At 36.6% G+C, this 20782-nt stretch overlaps 1 protein-coding gene and 1 pseudogene across 2 annotated transcripts in view; one reads left to right on the forward strand and one right to left on the reverse strand.

Moving 5' to 3' along the window:
* The window catches only part of LOC147871002 (uncharacterized), a 197168-nt gene that overhangs the window by 91740 nt on the left and 84646 nt on the right, over positions 1-20782 (reverse strand). The gene's annotated exons all lie outside the window — the stretch shown is intronic.
* On the forward strand, positions 349-20066 carry LOC147871005 (uncharacterized; annotated as a pseudogene). The gene is made up of 16 exons (XR_015532917.1): positions 349-439; positions 766-907; positions 1770-1854; positions 4603-4674; positions 6123-6380; positions 8486-8563; positions 10928-11029; positions 11937-12182; positions 12356-12384; positions 12872-12972; positions 13220-13429; positions 13955-14034; positions 15008-15194; positions 16114-16256; positions 17116-17275; positions 18146-20066. The product of XR_015532917.1 is annotated as an uncharacterized LOC147871005 (transcript).

The raw sequence follows: 20782 nt of genomic DNA on the forward strand, positions 1-20782 counted from the left end.
TTAGAAATTAATATAGCCAGTTAGCTCAGTATGACTATGGACTGGATGACTAGTGTTAGATTCCCAGCAGAGGCAGAGGATTTTTCTACAAGTCCCTGCATCCAGACCAGCCCACCCAGACTTCTTTCGCGTGGGTAGTAGATAGGCCTTTCTGCAGGGGTAAAGCTTGGATAGGGCATGCCGCTGAACAAATCATTCCCATGTAATGCAGAGGTCAAGGACAAATACCAGCTTTATGTCCTGTCCTGTCAAGTGCCTTCATTGTGTGTGGTGGGGAGTTTATTTTCATTGTATGTGTAACAGTCTAAAAGTATACAGGTTGTCGGTCTTCAATTTTGTTTGTTTCAGACTTAAAGGTTGATTACACGATCCCTAACAACCCGACCAGCAAGCGAACATTCAGGGTAAACGCAATTGCTGAATGTCCAGCAAAATTACGGTACGTTCAATCTTTTGTGAGCTACAGTCATATCTTTATGTTCACATGTTTTTCATCAGTAGATAGCTTTGAATGTACAGGAATGTTTCTGACTTCACATGTGCAGTTATATGAAATGAGGAATATGTTAGCTACAAGTTTGCCTTGATGATTTCTACCATCTGCTGAAATCTCTTTGAATTTTTTCCCTGGAAATAGGTATCTGTGTTAAACAGAGAATTCTTTAAAGTGGTAAAAATTCAGTTTCCCTGAGATTGCATTATGAGTATATTTTATGATGTTATAGGAATATTTTGCTTTACATGTAATGTTTTTTGATTATAAAGATTTCAGTTGGATGATGGTCAAAGGATATCAGTTCAAGATTATTTTGCCCATGTCAAGCGTATACAACTGAGATTTCCACTTCTTCCATGCCTTCATGTTGGTTCACTTAAGAGAGAAAAGCCAGTATATCTTCCACCAGAGGTAGAGTACGCGACTGTAATCTTGAGACTTGCAAGGAATGCAGGAAGTCTGAAGTGTTAAAGGCTGACGCCATTTTTCCTCCTTCACCTCAATTCCCCACACCGCAAGTCTCAAGATTACAGTCTTACACTGTAAGAAACCTTATTTTGAATAGATGTAAATCAGCCCCTATAGAAGAGGGTGGGACTGATTACTCCCTGACTGTATTTGGACTGTTTTAAATACAGCTGACATTATTGTCATTTTATGTAGTAGAAGGGAATTTTCCTTTCTGTTTCTCAAATCACTGGAAGGTTTAGATTATAAAGAATTAATTTACTTATTTTGCATGTGTTTGTGTTTTTTACTCATATTTACAGTGCTTAATTTCAAATATTTAAAAACAGAGTTCTAAGAGTATCAGATGTAAGAAAAATATATTTAGTGATTTGTGAACTGAGTTATACAATGATTTATAGAGTTTCTGTATTGTTAGGTTAGTTAAAACCAGGACATATTTCTAGAAAGAATTGGCAGTGCTTTTATGGCATGTCTGACAATTTTAACATGTTTTGACAATCTTTATTTTTTATATTTTAAAGCAAAATTGCTGGTATTCCTTACTGGTGCATGCTGCCACAAAGAAGGCACTGGTTACAGGGGGCTGAAAAGTAGATCAGTTGGGGAAGCAAGAAATATAAGCAGAATTTTATTTGGGATACTCTTGGAAAGCAGTATTTTTTTAAGATTTATGTTTTGGGCATATAACTAAATGATTTCACTTTGCTTGAAACCTGTAATTTACATGAACATGCATTGATAAATTTCATGATATTATGAATCTGCTCTGATCATGCATTGAAATGCAGTTCTTTTTTTACAGTTGTGTGAGTAACAGACAGACTTCTGCAATGATAAGGCATACTGCAACAAGCACTGATACGAGAAAACAAAAAATAATGGACATGGTATGTTATCTTGGTTGTCTTTCTTACTATAGCTGATATTGTTTTCTTTATTTTGTTAAATTACTTCCAGTATGTCTTGTAATCTGAATTTTTGCTTTGTACATAACTTGAACACACATTTAGTTATCATGTTCATAAAATGAAACTCACGCACCAGACGTCAAAATTGGGTGATTAGTACTTCTGCTGAATATTTGGGAGGTTCTTGGTCCAAGGCCTAGCTATTGTGGTTTGAATTTTAGTAATTCTCTTCAACTTCTCCAGGTAAGTGCTGGGATAGTGTTTTAAGACAAGGCCATGACTGGTTACTTCCACATCCTTCACAATTCAAAAGTCTTTATCTCCTCATTAAGCACTATATTCTCTATATAAACTGTGCAATTAAGAAAGTGTTGTGTAATGAGGAGCACAAAACACATTCATTGTGCCAATATTTTCTTACCTATATTGGACTATTTGTATGTTGGACACCATTTCATAAATTTATTGAACAAATACTACAAGCGACACACAATGAAACGACGTACAGATGAAAAAGGTAACCTTCTAATTTGCATCAAGGTAGAGGTTTACGATATGAGAGCCATTCACCACATGGCAAACATAAAAGAATTGTTTTAAGTTCTTGCATCACTTTGTCCAAGGTGTCGCAACTTCCACTGAATTTGGATATGTGTATCTAATTCATGAAGAATGTGTGGCCGAGGAGGTTAGTAATCTGCATCCCTTGCGTAACCCCATTAGTGTCGGGTCAGGGGTTCTGGGAGGCCACGTGCAAGGCAGGTTTTCATAAAGGTAGTCACCGACTTCCAAACGCCAGAGTTGCAGTACACAATCCTGCCGGAACTAGGAATCCTGTTGTGGAAAATCTTCTGACAGTTGTGGCATTAACCACTGTTGCAATATGTTGAGATACGTGATGCCTGTAATTGTGCTTTCTGCAAAAAAAGATCTGACCATAAACCTTTGTTCTGGATAAATAGCATGTGGCTTTTTGGTACCCCAGATCTGGACATTATGTGTGCTCACACATCTAATCAGCTGGAAAGGTGTGGAGAACCTGAGGATGCCCTTGGGCTTTCTCACCAAGCTTCAGTCCATGGTCTAACCCAAACCCAATCTTGTCCTTGAAGTTGAATTTGTGGGCATCTGTCTGGCATGTTTTTCAGCAAAGATCATTGTTCCATGTATCTCTTATTGTATGAACTTTTATGTTCTGATCATAATTTGTCATGGAGTGAATTATGATTAAGGCCATTTCATATTCGTACAATACACGTTCTTGTAATGAGTATTACGAACCTGATGAACGGTTGAAGTCACAATGTGGGAGGATGGTCCTGTCTCAAGACGCTGTTAAGCCACGATGGCATGATGGCATTTATGTGATCAGTGATCAAACAAACTCCTCATGCTGCCTCCTATCAGTGGTCACATGAATTATTTGTTATGATGTCCATAGCAGCACCGATGACATAATTGTCTATACTAATATCAGTAATATGAATTATTTAAGCTGCAAACTGTCAGTGGCTTGGCAGCCCAGCATAATGTATTAGGTTAATTTGTTGTTATAGTCACATCAGAAGAAAGTATCTTCTGTGGATGGAAGTGAATTAGTGAGCTTTCTAAAAATTAAGTATAGTATTTCTGTGGTGTAATCCGTAACTGTATCACTTTTGCGGATTAAGACGATAAATATGAGTGTGTGTGAAAAGAATAGTTATAGCAAATGGAGGGATCAATTACTATTCCTATATATGATGAATAGCCACGGTGGTCTAGCGGTTAGAACGCTAGCCTTGTAATCCAGGGCTCTTGGGTTCGATTCCCTGCGGTGCCCGAATTTATAACTTGTGTTGGGCAAGGCCGTGGTCTAGGCATCCCAACAATTATTCCATTCACACACAGAAGAAGGCAATGGCAAACCACTTCTGGATCATCTGCCAAGAACGTATATGAACAGGTCCCAGTCCGAGAAAAGGATGCAAGGATCCTGTTCATATGGACCTGTCGTCAGACAGAACACTAAATAAATAAATATTTGATTAAGGAGATAATGTTAAGCAGTGTGTGGTGTAGAGTACACCTTTGGAACCTTTGTGTCTTCCAAAGAGTATTACTTTTCAATTTTGGTGTTGCTTTAACATAAAAATGAGAATGTGAATTATGTGATGAAGTACAATATTAGTGTTGTTTTTGATACCTTCACACACCATATTATTCATTTGATATCGCCACCATTTCATAAAACTTTAATGTCATATCTTATTTTATTTTATTGTTTTGTATGCATTTGATTCTTGCTTTGCAATTTTAATCTATTCCATGGTAGGATCATTGGAATTTATCTGTTCAGTTGCAGAGAGACTATTTTGAAGTGAGAAAATTCCAGTAGTGTGTCAGGACTTATATTGCATGTGTTATTGGACCAGGACTTTTGATAGGCCTTCATATAGTGTGGTCAGCTTTTTTGATAGATAATATCTGAGTTTCATAACCTTTAGGTGTATAATTGAGAAGTGATAAGTAAATATAATGTATATTGAAAGTAGTAATAATTTCATATGATGTGTAGGTGATTGGTTGCGTAGTGTGGATGGACGTGAAGTTACATTCCAAACCATCGACTCAGTTCTAACAAATCTCAGCACTCCTGGTAAGGCAAGCTGTAGTGTTTTGTATAGCATGTGGAACTGCTAAGAATCTGATGTTAATTTATGTTAACAGTTCATGTTTCCCTTACAGGTAGAGCTGAAGTTGCAGCGAGTTGCAGGTCGTGATGTTACAGCACAGTTGTCAGTTGAAAGCCCACCCAAGGTTTGTGTCTTATATGCTCAGGCATTGTAACATTTTGGAAAAGTATTGCGTACAGGGCTTTGAAATTAACATTCATGGACCAGAGTCCTCTTTGAGGACTGATAGTTGCTCAGCTAGTCAAGAAATTTACTACCTTTATGGAACCTGGATGTTTACAAGGACCTGTCACTGTGATGGTGAGCTAGAGGAATTCTCTTCACACCGTTTCTTGAAGTTCCATTCTAACTTTACCATTCCATCTAGGCCTGTATTTTTCAGAAGGTTTATTCCTTATTCTTTCTGACTAATATTTTGTATGAATTATTTATTTCTTTTATGTGCTACGTGTTCAATTTCATCTTGTATCTCGTCCTTAATTTGATCAGAGTGCCCAGTACTGTTGATAAAACTGTTTTTCTGAAAATGTGAGTGCCAGATACAAGTATTAGTTACGTCGTCTGTGCAAGATGTTCCCAAGTGATTCATAATGAGAGATGTGTTGGAAACATGAAAAGTTGCATGTGTCAAACTCAGTACATATCCCAATGCATGTATTTGTCTTTGGCCAAAAATAATTTTAATATAAGTGTTGTGTGGGAGCATGAATGATTAAAAATTGACTTTGTTGAGTCAGAGACTGGTATTTATCAGTGAATGTGCTGCCATAAGCATTTAAGAACTTGAAGGTAGAATGCTTAATTGAATTTTTGAAGCAGGAGATTTGTAATGAGTCATTCGTTTGATGTCAGTAAAGCAAGCAGTTGAACATGGTTTTGATATTTGGAAATTTGGAGTTTGGTTTCTGGGTTGTACTGGTAGACTGAATTCTTAGAAGCAGTCAGTATTTTTTTTACAAAAAAAAATTTGATGCTCTGTTTTAACAGTTTATCATCCATACTTTTTCATAAAGAAACAAGGCGCTATGCCAATACAAACTTCAGCCAGAAAACTAACAATTTCTAAGACAGACAACTTCTGAATGATGCAGTCATGTGATAGCAGCAGGTTCCAGCTCAGCAGCATTACTAATTGCTACACAGAAACATCTGTCTTGTTGTTTATTATTGGATCTTGTATTGTCCCTTTATGGTGGCTGTTGTAAACACATTGCTCCAAATATTTGCTGAACAGTTTTTTGCACATGTACTTCAACCCATATTAAGAGGTCAAAGCCTTTTCCATTTCATCTTGAGTCACATACCACTAGTAAAAATAGTACTGGACTTGTGTAAGAACTTGTTCGAAAATATATCTTGCGGTAGTGTGTAATTTCTGTGGAAAGACTGCATTTTATAATTTTGGAGCAAAAATAATTACTCACAGCGTTTATATTTGATTTCCGTCGAGGCTCTTAATTTTTGAAGGTGGCACATAAATGTATACAAAATTTGTTATGTACTGCTACAAACATCTGCACACTTTTATGTATGTATTTTAATCACGAAACCAAAACTTACTATTACATCCAGGGAATTCAGCAGTCAGATTTGGTGAAACAGCTATTAAGGGACCACTGGTGCTGGTGAACTGAGCTGTGTTCTACAGGAACTCCCAGTAGGAGTGTTATACCTCACACAAGAAGGTCTTACTGAAGGAGGTCCTGAGAACCAGGGTGTTCTGTATTGCTACCCAGCTCCTATGCAGAGCAATACGCTGTGTTCTGCACGAGAAGCCTTCATTACATTGCAGCATCTTCTTCCTGATGTGGCCCCATCTCCGCCAGTGAGGTGAATGTCCATACTGCAGCAATCAACTATATTGAAGTTCAGTAGTAAGTGAGAGAATTATTTCTTCCTTACCATTTTTGGTATTTCTCGCCTTCCCTCACTCCTTTCATCCTGGCTCCTGTTTAAGAGACGTAATCCACTACTGAGGTGGGAACATCCTTGAAGAGGAACCAAGCATATTTGGTACTGGTATCATTTTAGACTTGTGTTATCCCGATTGACATTTTTAATGAAGATGGCTGTCGTCTGGGCTGTTTCGCTGTGTGGTCTGGTAGAAGTTTACTGATGTTTCAGAGGTGCACACTGTCTCCGTCATCAGGACAATGATTCAGCAACCCAGAAGACAGCCTTCTTCATACTTGCCACTGTGAATACCTGAAATCTTACTACATTTTTATTTTTTTTTCTCATTCTTGGTAATGTCAGGGTAGTAACTTCAAATAGACCACAATTGCATATTTCCATATTCTTATATACTCAGCATTAATTTTTATCTTCTCATCGTATTAAACACCAAGTGTGTGTTCCTACTAAGTATGTGTTTTATTAGTATCACCTGCTATGTCCCTTCAGATAGCCAGGATAGCTCAGTTAATAAAGTGACTGGCCGTGGACTGGATAGTCAGCCTTAAGCATGGGCAAGGATTTCTCTCTTTGTCACCATGTTCATATTGGCTCTGGGGTCCACCTACTGACCTCTCATCTAATGGGTAGTGGGTAAAGCAGCCATAATGTGAAGTTCCATTGCCAAGATTAAGAAAGCACGAGTTACATATTTACTTCCTTTCATGCCTTCGTGGCTTGATGCTTAATCACAAGGACATTTAACTTTTTAAATCCGTCCATTTAATTTAATATATATAGCCCAGTTATAATACGAGGCTCGTCCTCAAAGTAAGTTTCCCTGGGGCCGTTTACAGAAACAAAACACAATTTCATGGAAATATTTATTGCAACAGATACAGCAAGTGTCCAGCTATTTTTCAACATATTCGCCACCGGAATTGAGACATTTGTCATACCGTGGGACCAACTTTTGAATACCTGTGTCGTAGAAGTCTGCCGCCTGGGATTGGAACCACTGTGTGACAACCATCTCCGCCTCTCTGTCATTCTCAAAACGCTGACACTGACCGGACAGGAATTTCTTGAGGTGTAGGAAAAGATGGAAATCACTGGGAGCGAGGTCCGGGCTGCAGGGTGAATGATTAAACACCTCCCAGCTGAACTCCTGCAGGAGACTTGCTGTCCGTCGAGCCGTGTGCGGCCTAGCGTTATCACTGACCGCACTTCACAGTCGGCGGGAGCTGGAATAAGAACCTCCATCTTCAACAGCTGCAACGATGCTACTGTGAGAACGCGGGAGGTGCCGTTAGTGCATGCGCCATGCTACGTCATTGCTCTATCACGTACGCACAGTCGCTTCGCGCAATATAAGGTTTGCTAGCTGTGGGACGAGTGGGAAACTTACTTTTGTGGACGCGCCTCGTAGTTTATGAAAATTTATTGCTCCCCCGACAAGTGTGGGGCAGTTACGTGTTCTGAAACACTACAACAAAAGACTGTCTAATTCTTTTTTACATTAGTCTATCGACTAGAGGCTCCTCACCTTGGAGACCTGTTGCGGATATGGGTACGAACCTGCGCGACACCTCATATTACATATCTTGCATTCAGAAATGTTGTTATTTTATCTGAGATTTGGGTATCTCATAGTGGTGAAGGTGTCAGTTGAATCAGTAGTGTTCTGGATTGTATGTGACCGATGATACTGCATGGAGTCACGACCCCGAAGATAAGATTTTTGTGGTGTTTGGGAAAAGTCTACTATTTTCAGAAAATAAAGTCACCTTTTCTTCAAGTCAAAATATTGACAGGTTTTTTATTATTTCTCTGTTTCAAGATTAATGACAGCACTTACTACTGAACCTAGGATCTTTTGTATACTAAACTAATACTATAAGCAGTAGAATAATTTATATAGTGACTTAGGAAAGATTCCTTTTCGTTAAATAGTGCCAGTTTCACCTCTGAGTCAGTGCTTGACTGGACTTGAAAGTTAGTAATTCAACTTTTATTTTGTACTTTTGAAATGTTTCTTATAGGTGTCCCTTGCGTGAAGCTGTGCAAGTAACAGCTGATTTGGTGCACAGCTTACAGTTCAACTGTCAGACCCTTTCACGGTAAGTATAATCAACAGTTGCTACCTTTATTTATTATACAGAATATCCCTGGGGAAAGTGTACGAACTGGAGATGATAAATGAACTGATATTTGTAAGATTTGAGTTTTTAACAAATGGTGAGTATGAAGATTTGTGTCTTCTGGGTTACTGCGCTGTGTAGTCTGGTTGTAGCATAGTTAATTGTAGGTCTTATCTTTTTTGGACAGGAAAGTGTTAAGGGGCTGGATTATGTATGTATGTCCCTGGCAAGATTCATTATCTTATGGTAGACACTGTATCATCAGATTCCTCTGTAGTTGGTTATCTTCATATTTAATGTATACTTATGACTATCAAAATAAGATAACCAGAGATGTTTAATATCTGTTTTTTTGCATCCTATTTTGGTGTAATGTTTTACAAAAGCTTATGGAGATGTGATGTTACCCTTAATTTGGTCTTATTTGAATAATAATTGGTAGAACCATATATTTTATATTCTGATACTTAACTTTTATTAAAGGGACAAGAAATGCTGGTGGTTCTGTTGGAATCTGGAGGATGCACAGTTAGGAATGTACAGGGTACTTTAACTTTTATGCACAAACATACTCGATATACAAAAAATACAATATACAAATATACACAGATATAGTGAGTCTGCTAAATCTGTTTTATAAGAATAACAAGATTCAAAACCTTTCATTGTTCAGGACTGTTGTGTGAGCAAGCAAAATCCTCTGGTCATTCATATGGGCAGTGCGACATGATTCCATGAAATGTGTGCTGGTTAAAAAGAAAGAGAAATTGCATTTACAGGTCATAGGGAAATATGAGAACAGTGATGGATATCCATGAGGCATGTGCTTCTTAGAACACTGGCATCAGTTGCAAAGAATGGTCAGTGATTTTTAGTGATCATTGCATATAATTTGTTTCTGTTCATTGATTTTTCATTTCTTTAATTGACAAATATGATTTTACAGTCCACAAAACTTTGTTGAGTTTACATTTTGCTATGCAGGATGACCTGAAAGTCACTGTGGTTTTAGAAGTCTAGAAACTCTTAACACTTAGAACATATTAAGGAACAAATGCTGAGAAAGAATGTATTAGTAAATTTTTTACATGTCTGTTTTGTAGCCTCTAGTTAATAACTGACTTCAGCCCTTACATTCAGCAGCATCCCTGGAGTTATTGTTTCAGCAGCTGTTTGAGTAATCTAAGTTGGCCACTTGCCCGTTTCACGGGTACGTGGTACTTCGTAGCCCCATATGCCACACCACACAAACTGCAATTTCTAGGCATTGCAATCAAAATCTTTGTGTAAGACTGAGTGTATTGTTGGTTTTGGTATTTGCAGTTATATAACGGCTGTCTTATTTGATATCTTCTTTGAATGCTTTGTTGACCTTTTTGTAGGCATGCCATTACTCGTTTGTTCAGATTTCTCGTACCAATCTCTCGTCCAGTTTTGTTTTTGCTGCTAGGTGGATCTTGGTGGTATGTTTGCCAAAATGTTCATTTGCACACTAGTAACAAGACTCCGATCTCGATATAAAATCTTATGAACAATTTCTGTATCATGTGAGCTGCAGGCGGCCTCACACTTAGGGAGATTCAACGTCGCGTTCAGCCACGTGATGTGGGAATAATGCTTTGTAACTTTGGCTCCGATACCTTAAGAATACAATCTGTCTACAAATCAACTGATTTCTGCAATGACCATTAGACATGTATATAAATATAGGTTATAAGTCTAAAACGTAGGCTGATGATACACATGGTGGTGATGAAATCTGTTATGGTACAATTTACCATTTTAGTAAGTTTACCCTTATTAATACATATTGATCTTTTATGAAGGAGGTCAGAGTCGGAATCACAGATTTTAGTACCGACTCCACAGCCCTGCTAGTAACAGACTTAAATTCAGTTAACCGCAGCATGCATTGTGATTTCACTTGTGGGCTGTCCTTTTGTACCAAAGCATATCATCATGTATGTAAGTCTGATTAAGGAACACATTACTTTGTAATTGGCTCAAGCTTTTGGTTAAATTTTCATTTCAATATTCTGTTTCTTCAGTGTGTATTTAGTTAAAAAATTGAGACGCCTAAAACTCTTTTCGTGAGTGACTTTCTGAACTCTCTTTAATATTTATTAACAAAGTGATACGATATTCTGTTCCCAGTGTATGAAAGGAATGACTGTAGAGATACAGTAGGCTGTAGATTAAGCAGGTTAAAATAGTTTGTGTTTCAACAAATTCATTCTCAAATTTGGAAGAAACATAGTTCTCATGCTATTGAATTTCCAGCATGTATGATTAATTCTTCGTGATGCATATTAGTGAACTGTGATTGTTATGGTTCTGTTACAGATTGGAAGGATGCACTGGACCAGATGTATGTTATGTTGAACAGGCTCAAGACACACTTGCACATATTCAAAAGCTTGGTATTCCAGCTGTAGCTGTCAAATGGTAAACAATGATGTTAAATAAATATGCACTTTAATAACATTACTGAGAACTTCATGTATCAGTGTTATAACTATGGTACTTGTTGAACATTTTCAACAAAGTCTGCACCTCTTCGCTCTTTGAGAGCAACCTTTATTCACAGAAAAACATCAAAATAAATATTTATATATATCATATTGGCTTTTATATAATACAGAATCTTTAGATGGGAAAATTTGCGTCAGTACTACTTGCCTAATTTTATGTCTGCCACCAAGAAATGGAAGAAACTAGTGAAGTGTTACGTATGGAGTGTTGCGCTGTATGGAGCAGAGACTTGGACACTCAGGAAGAAGGAACAGAAATACCTGGAGAGTTTTGAAATGTGGTGTTGGAGAAGAATAGAGAAGATCAGGTGGACGGATCGAGTGACCAACGAAGAAGTATTGAGGAGAGTCAACGAGCAAAGAAACATTCTGCAGGCGATTACACGAAGGAAAGCTAACTGGCTGGGACATATTATGAGAAGGAATGGATTAGTGAGTGATGTCACCGAAGGCCAGGTTGAAGGAAAGAGAGGACTAGGAAGAAGATTGATACAGCTAACCGACGACCTTAAACAAGGAAAGAAGATGACGTTCCAGGAATTAAAGCGAGAAGCCGAGAATAGGGACAACTGGAGAGCTCTTTTTGGGCAGAGCAATGGACCTGTCGTAAGACAGAACACTTAATAATAATAACCAAGCAATGGCTCATCAGAGTTTTACATGGAAAGAAGTAGCCTGTTGGAGATTTATTTTTCATAATTATTTTAATTGATTTCCATTTTAAACATTCTTGGTAATAAGTGAATAAAACAGGCAGGAGTTGACAGTCCATAAGTACTTACTGACAGTGTCACCACATAATATAAAAAAAAAATATTTAGGTTGGCATCAGGGCCACGTCCACAGGTGATACAGCCTGAAATGGTTCCTGTGCGCAAAACATCACCCAATTTTCTTGGGTTTGTTCGGTCTGCTGATCCATCAACTCCGTCTAAACATGCATCACTAGTGAGTGAGTGTACAGTTATTTATCTTTATCCACATTTGTATGAAAATTGGTTTAATCATAAAGTAGTATCTTATATTAATTACCCCATGACTCATTCTCATCCAGTCTATTTTGTTATGTAATGTACTACAAGTAGAAAAACATTAAGTTGAATTTTGTAATTATACTAATATATACTGCAGTTTAATTACAGTGGGACCTGCTTCAGTGTAAAGGCTTTCTTCTAGGGATTGCAACTGAATTCTCTCAGTTTTGGAATATCTTTTGTTTAAAGTTTTGCTCATTTTACAGCTCATATTACTGTGATAGAGGAACCTTATGTGAGAATTTCTTTACTTTGACTTTACTATGACTTTTCCTGGCTCCAAGATAAACATTTTGTGATAAATTTATAGTACAAACAGTGCAAAAACACACACACGTACAGTGTAAAATTGATATTGTTTTATGTACTTTTTTTGTGTCTGCTATTTTAGAGGTGAAATTTCTCTCTTGCTCCACCATTAAATTTGTTGTTTGTGGTTTCAGTATCTCGCACTGTTCTTAACTCTTGTCGTTTCTCTCCATTCATGAGGGTTAGAGTTTGAATCCCATTTTATTTAATGCCATATTTTTAACTTCTTAGGTTATGTAGTTTCAGATACCAGGATGATCTGTGAATGATGAATTGGAAAAAATGTGAAAGAAACTGGTCATGGCTCCTAAGGGAGAAATTGAGAAAAATGTGTAGAAGGTTTGCCTCTTAATTCCATCTCTCTAGAAACTGTAGAATCAGCTACTTTTATTAGTAATCTGTTTTCTCTGTAGGTGGTAGTTCTATATCTCTTGGTTCTCCTTATGGCAAGAAACCAGTGGAAGTGACATCAATACTCGAGCATCGGACAGAGGACTGGTGTTCACTCCTTCAGGTATTTGCACTTACTGATCTAGTTTATCTAGTATGTATTAGGTGCTCTTTTTTCAGTTATAAATTAGATGGAGTGTGAACTTGATCACTCACCCCTCACTATTGGTATGGAACTTTTATCTCCATGTTCATATAACTTCATCTGAAGATGCTTGAACATAGGAAATACTTAAGTCACGATGATTCCTAGTTTAATGAAAATAAAATGGACTTAATATGAAAGACTGTTAAGATGCTGACATGTACAGGTCTCTCAGTACAAGGCTCAACTTCGGAGGATTCAGCCAGCCAGGCGACCAGTGTAGTGAGTGAAGAGGCTGTTCCTATACTAGGTCGACGAGCAGAGAGAGAGAGCAGGGTAGTCGCCGTGGTAGCGATACAAGTGCCACGCTCACATTCAGAACGATCTGACAACTCAGATTCAGACTGGGAGCTGCGGCAGGTGTGTAGTGATTACAGCCACAGTTGCACAAGGATTGCAGTACTTCTGCAGATAAACTTCTTTATTTGTGGACTTATACTAAAATTGCTGTTTGAACTTAATTCTGTCCATGAAATCTTTCAATTTGCTATTCTGATATGAAATTACTTTTTAGCACTGATGTTGCTAAGATTAATTGTTTTTGGTTTTGTGAAGTGATTCAGTAAAATGGTCTTGATTAATTTTTGGAACAATCTGATTTTAACGTGTTTATCGTTGAAATAAATTGAGCAGAAGCCGTAACAGGGATGTATGAAATTTATTTTTTTGTTTTATTGCCACAGAACAAAATTCTAAGGTTAATGGATTCTACTTGCCTTGAGAATTCAGTTGTTAGTCAGCTTCCTGTCATTGTTAGCTGTTTTTAATTTTGAGTTCTAATTTGCATTTTGGTTGTTTGTGCGCCTGACATTGACAGTGTTCTTTCTACTTGGAACTTGATCACTGTCTTCAGTAGTAATGTTACTAAAAATAATTTAATAATTTTGTCTAATTTTACGGTGGACTCTGAATAGCCAGTTTGACTTGTCTGACATGGGACAGTCTTTGCTTAATGACATCAGTTGATATATTACCTTCAAAGTAAGTGCATGTCCTGGATTGGAAAGATAAAAAGGACATTTCTGTTACATCATATCATTTCGTGATTTGAAAGTGGTGGCCGAGAAATCAAAATGGAGTGTAATATTGAACCAAGATGTGCAGTTAACTATAACCACGCCTTGGGAGAGGTAAGCTTTAGTGATTAAAATATAGAATCATCCCTGATTGGAAGGGAAAGGGGACTAAAATAGTACAGATCTTGCATACATAGTGTACAACTCATCACAGGGGAAGTTTCATAATCTGAAATTCAGATTGCCATAGTTCAGACATAGAGGAAAAAGCTACTTTACTGTTCAGTGCAAGCGTAGACAGGTCCTTCATAAATCCAGTACTACAGAGGTTCTACAGAATGCATTTCATTACAAACTCTTGCCCAGTTAGCAGTATCAAGGCCGCCAAAAAAAAAATAAACGACACCACTGATTTGTGCCGAGGTCGTGAAGTTGTTCTGTGTCTTGAAAACTGTTTCGAGGCATTTCACCTCAAATTTAACTTATAAATTTTGTGAATTCCACATCATAAAATAATTATGTCAGTGTCTCCATTCCAAGTAGCATGAGATTCATAAAAAAAGTATACAAAAATACATGGCGCCACAAATTATAAGATCACAGTTGACACATCTTCACTGCTGTGGGAACCTTAATCTTGGATAATTCCAAAGTTATTGCAGTTTCTTTGCAGGTCTACAGATGAGCCGAGGTATAACACAGGTCATTTATATGCCTAGATCGAGGGTTCAGACATGTATGGTGGCCTAATTGTAAGATCAGTGGGCATGGATTACTTTGTGCGTTGAATGGTATACAGTCCAAGCAATATCCACACAGAATGGATGGAAGAATATATAGTGTTGTTTAGCATGATGATGGACTTTGATATGCATAGTTCTGGTTTATTACTTGAAGATTGAAACATGTTGAATTGACATGAGTCACTTCATTTTCAGATTAACTGCAGGTGATGGAAATATCCTGTTTCATTATGTACATCTAGACATCACTGAAGGAATCTTATTGTGTCCTCCTATTAACAGAGAGCAGGTGCAGTCAGAGAGGTTGCAAGAGATCCTTCATAACTTCAGACGCAGTTGTCAAGTGATACATGACCTGCTGTACAATGCTGTTCACTTCAAGGTATTGTCTGCGTAGAAATCTGATTACTGTTTGTATTGTATTCTGAATGCATCACTGCTAGTTGTTTGAATTCAAATTTAAACCTGAAAATGCATTTTCGTTTCCATAAAAAAATGCTTTTATAGAATGTATGTTGACAACTTGTATTTTGATTCACCAATACTTGTACTGTGATTGATCTTTCCACATTTGTGCAGAGTTGCAAGCAGGAACTGTTGAGGACATTTTAGACATCTTCAAGAAACAGTTGCTGCACTGGCTCTCAAGAAAGTTCTTCTGTATAGAATAAATCTGATTTGTAATAATTTTCAAGGCTATAATGTGCTATTCCATATAAATGTCTGGATACTGTTGTTTATAAACATATTGTAACTATGATTCATTTCGGAACAATTGTTTACTTTAATCCGTCTTATCACAATATTTAAAATTTCTTATAATTAAGATAATAAAATATCATTGATGTTCCATATCGATTGATCGATTTACATTTTGGAACATTTACACAACATGTTTCAGTTTTTATTGACCCACACCTATACGAAGACAGTAGTACTTCTGGACATATTGGAACAATCACTCCTACATCTTTGACCGATATGTACATCTGATAAAATTTAAGAAAAGACAACACCTCGCCCAAAAATGAAAAAACAAACGTAATGAAACATCACCAAATGGAATCATATTTGAGTTTTAAGTTTGTAGATATTTTACACCTGATGATGGTTTTATAAAAACTGAAACATGTTGTGTAAATGTTCCAAAATGTAAATCGATCAATCGATATGGAACATCAATGATATTTTATTATCTTAATTATAAGAAATTTTAAAATATTGTGATAAGACGGATTAAACTAAATAATTGTTAGAATATTCACAATATGACGCAATTACACTATCTTACTTCATTTCAGAAGCTTATGGGCCAAGAAATATCCAAGTCTTTAATTAACAAGTCTTTGGTTGCAATTAAAGAGCATGGAGTTCTTTTTGAGTGCACAACAAATGACGGAGAGTGCACCATAAAGTCTGTACCACTTACATATTGGGTTGTTGGGTGAGTTAATATTTAACCTATAAGAAGCAAATTGTGTGGAGTGAATGAATATTTTGGTTCAATTCAGTGGTGAGAAATAGTTCACACATGGCTCAGTGGCTAATTCACAAATGGGAAACTAAAAATATTTACTTTTATAAACTGCGATTTACATAAGTAGTTTTTCTTAAATAATTGGCTGCGGTGAGTCTTGTGTGTCCAACACATGATACAGTGGCATAGCTCTGGATCACCCAGGGATCAAGGGCTTTAACTGAGTAGGAACCTTTGGGCTGTATTACCTGATGGCAGAAACAGATCCAGTTTCTGAAATGTAGTTATAAATCTTAAGATGACAGACAATGCCCAAAACAAATTTTGTCATCAAAAATGTTTAGGTTGTTTTGTTAATGTAGTTTTTTAAAATTCATATGTTTGGAAATGAAGTAAATCTGTACGGTATTTAAATAGTATGGAAAGCCTTAATGACCCCTGTGTACTGCTTTGTGGAGTTGTAAATTTGACATTGAATGGAAGTTCTTAGGACCATTTTGTAAATAATTTGTTAATGACTGCTTTCATATATGTGAAGGGTAGCATAGTGAGAGTCATGCTGTAGGCATTGTGTTTACCCTGACCAACTCCATGGAACAGTCTTCTTTGAGAAGCTGATGGCACTTAGCAGATCAAGAAATTCCTGACCTGAAAGTTTATTACTAGAGCCTGCCACTGGATTCTGTCCTGAGACAGTTCAATTCAACACATAGTCAAAAACCCTGGTTCTTTATGATCCATTTTATTATTATCAACCCTTTTATGCCTCATCTCATGATAACATGAAGTAAGAATTATACAATAAGGAATTATTTTCTTGTTCCAGACGACTCTTCTTTACCCCTCATCCAAGGGAGGTTTATGTGTGTTACCATGACTCTGCCCCACAAAATATGATTGAAATTGCATTTAGACTTGGTCTCAGCGCTTCAGGCTAAGGAAAGAAGTGCCATAGGAAATGGAATTTTGAATTGCAGAACTGTAAGGTATGTGAAAAGAAATGTTTGAGAAAACACAATCCATTTGCGAGATAAAGATTCTGACGGTGACGAATATGAATATGGCTGTACCCTGGAGGTAGTAGGCACCTCTGAAATGTCAGTATCTACCAGACTATACAGCACATCCCAGATGACAGACATTTGAGAATGAAGTTCAATGTGTAACTTTGACTTTTGGGCACAACCTGCCTCAGTTGTTAAAGATCTTCCAGCTTTTTGGCAAGCACTTTCCACCTTCAGAGTGATTGTATGTGGATGTTATTACTGATTGTAGGAAATTAAGGTGTAAGGCTGTGATGGCATCCAGTGACTGATCATATAAAGTTTTATAAAAGAATTTTAAACCTATTCAGAAGTTGATGGTGATCTCATATCTGTAATTTTCCTTATAAAGGAATTGACATTCTAGTTCAGTTGAAAATTGTTCTATAAATGACGTTCCATATAGGGATAAATACTCTTAATTTCTTGGCTAATTGATTTGGACAAATTAAATGTTTCTACTGGATTAGAAACATTTTATTTCTTGGTTTCACACTGCTTTTTCCAATCTTCATAAACTTGGTACATTTTCTCTGCTGGTTTAGTGTCATCTATATGTGCTGTAGGTTCCTTATTTTAATTGCATCTTTACCTTGGAGCATGATAACTAATGTATAAGAGGTTATCATAATGTTACTGGAAGTTTTAAAAATATCAGTGATCTCATCATTTATGGTCTGATATATCTGCTGTCCTGTCTCACAGACAAGTTTTGCAAAATATCTGCAATACCCCTGACAGCTTTATAGTATGGCATGGTACTTATAGCCAGTGTTAAACATTTATTATGGTATTTGTATTTATTTATTTCAGGAATACCACAGCAAAATATGCTTAGAAACTAAATAGAAGTATTACAGATTAATTGTACAATCGAAATCAAACTAAACATAATAGAAGGCTGCCAATACTTTGCAAGTGGAAGACAATGACCAGAAAGCATCTTGAAAGAAACTGCTTTTATGATAAAGTAAGTGGTTATACAGTATACCATAATTTTGAGACACGGTTAAGAAGAATTTTTTGTGATGAAGAAAACATAGTGATTGATATCTGCAAGGGAAAGTTGAAAAGTAAAGGCATATGAAATGTTTCTCAAAGCAATTGGTACAGCAACATATCTTGTAACCCACAGGTTAGAAGCTTCTTATAAGGTGGCAACTGACTTGTAACATTTGCCTGTAATGTAACGTGTTGCAAATCGAGCATTACACAAGTGAAGACAGCGAACGGAGCCGCTCGATGCGAGCCGCTCACGCTCGCGGGCACTCCATCGTGTTGTCGGTTTTTTTGCTACGTTACAAGTCAGTCAGTCAGTCGAGCGGCGTCGTAACGAGCATTCACGAGTTCTTTAGATAAGAGTAGCGTATTAAATGAAACAAAGATAACACAACCTCCACGTCCGACATATTGAATGAAATGAATGGAGCACACATGAGCACAGTCGAGCCGAGCGTTCAAAACGAGCATTCGATGTGCCTCACCAGTTGTGGTGTAATGTAACATGCTCGCCGCGAATGTTACATTACGAGTAAATGTTACAAGTCAGTCGCCACCTATAGGCATAATAAAGCAGGGGAAGAGATATACTGTACAACCTACAAGAAACAAAAGCCTAAAAACTTTGCACTGGGATTATTAAAGAACTCCCTTTAGCTACCTTTATGTGAAGTAAATCTTAGATTTGTTCTGTTATTTGTCAGTATATTTCCATTAAACAACAGTACATCAAAATGCCAGTTATTTGTACACAGACTGTTACATTTTATATCTTAATTGTGTCATGTTTGTGTTTTATTGATACAATGTTTTATTTTCCGTCTATACACAAACTTAAAATAATGTTGTTTAAAATTACTTAAAATTATAACATTTTCAGTAGATACTGCATCTTGTTACATTTTTTTGTATCGACGACATGTTTCAATGTGTATCACATCATCATCAGGTCCACCAATTTTAATACATTTTAAAAACTGTTGTACATTTTGCGTTGCGTTTATTGATTATTTTGATTTGTTTAATTTTTAAGTTTTTTGTCTCTTCCTTTAAATTTTGGAGGTTGTACTTGGATGTTTTATATCTGTAAAATTAATTTTCAAATCGTGATTTTGGATATTGACTGTTACATACTTTAATCTATATTCTGTTGCTGAAATTGAAGGTGTGTAATGTGTATGATGTATTCTTCCAACAAATAATCTCCAGTATGATCCGTCGGTGATTGCTATCTTGAATTTGACATGAACCACCGCTTAACTTTAAATATCTTAACACGCAAGGCACAGATCACCAGTCCGATATTTTTCCTGTACCATTCCACATTGTATCGAATGTGGACTTTGCAGTTCTTGTCTAGAAAAGTTTTATAGAATATGGACATTTCATCAGCAGTTAAAATTTGTTTATCTGTTCCTGAAGTTTTGTCTGATGGAAGGTTGGCATCAATGAATTCATTTCGCTCCTGTCAAACAGAGACATTACCTTGGTTGGTTGAAGACTGTTTTGATCAACTAAAGGAAAGACAACATTTTAATGGCATAAACCATTTCATAACAAAATTATGGAGATTAAGTTAATAGTCACCATACCAACATTAATGATCCACAAAGTATGACTGTTCTTCCTAAAGCACATATATGTTACGTGAAGCCAGTTTTACATAATAAAGGAAATGAAATTGCATGCCTGTTCAAGCAACCTACTTGAAACAATATAGCGAAACTGTCACTGATGCATGGTGCATCTTTGTGTCTCTCTTTCCACCCATCCAGTCTACAATTCAATTGCATATACCACATAATAAAGTCTTTGAAGAATTTGGTATTAATGTTTATGGAGTTTAGTGGTGAAGTAGGAGAGGCATTAGACATACCTACTTTTTCATAGGACTGGCACTTCTGTGTACAATATGGAACATAACAAAGTAATTCATTTGTAGATGAAAGGACTAATGAGTAGTTATACAAGTTGGAAAGTATTATAAAAGTCAAACAAGTACATTTCTTTAACTATTCCTCTGACTGTATATCGACAATATAACTGTGACTGTACCGTAATGAAACTTTGATTGTGTTTTATCCAAAAGGCTGCATTCCACTTCTGAACTTCTTCTCTACGAACACAGAACTCCTTTTCAGTTTCATGTTCATTTCTTGGTACATGGAAAACAATCGGTCGTAGATTTGATATAGGATCTGGTGGTCCTATCGTATCATGCGTTGTTGGTTTGGGCGATGCAGATTTTGGAGGAATGTGTGTTCCACACTAAAATGAAATATTTTGAAAATTATTACAAAACTTGTGTAAAGAAGAACTTTCAGTAGCCAGCTGCATAAATACGTCTATACGGAAGGGTCATTCGGCAAAAAGCGTAACGAAGATGTGTAAGTTCCATATCAACAATGTGTAAATATGGACTGACAACAATGGTCAGCTTTTATAAGAACT

This window comes from Zootermopsis nevadensis, unplaced genomic scaffold (genome assembly GCF_977971745.1).
Source record: "Zootermopsis nevadensis isolate Lab colony 2312 unplaced genomic scaffold, Znev_1.0 Znev_ptg000076l, whole genome shotgun sequence".
NCBI lineage: Eukaryota > Metazoa > Arthropoda > Insecta > Blattodea > Termopsidae > Zootermopsis > Zootermopsis nevadensis.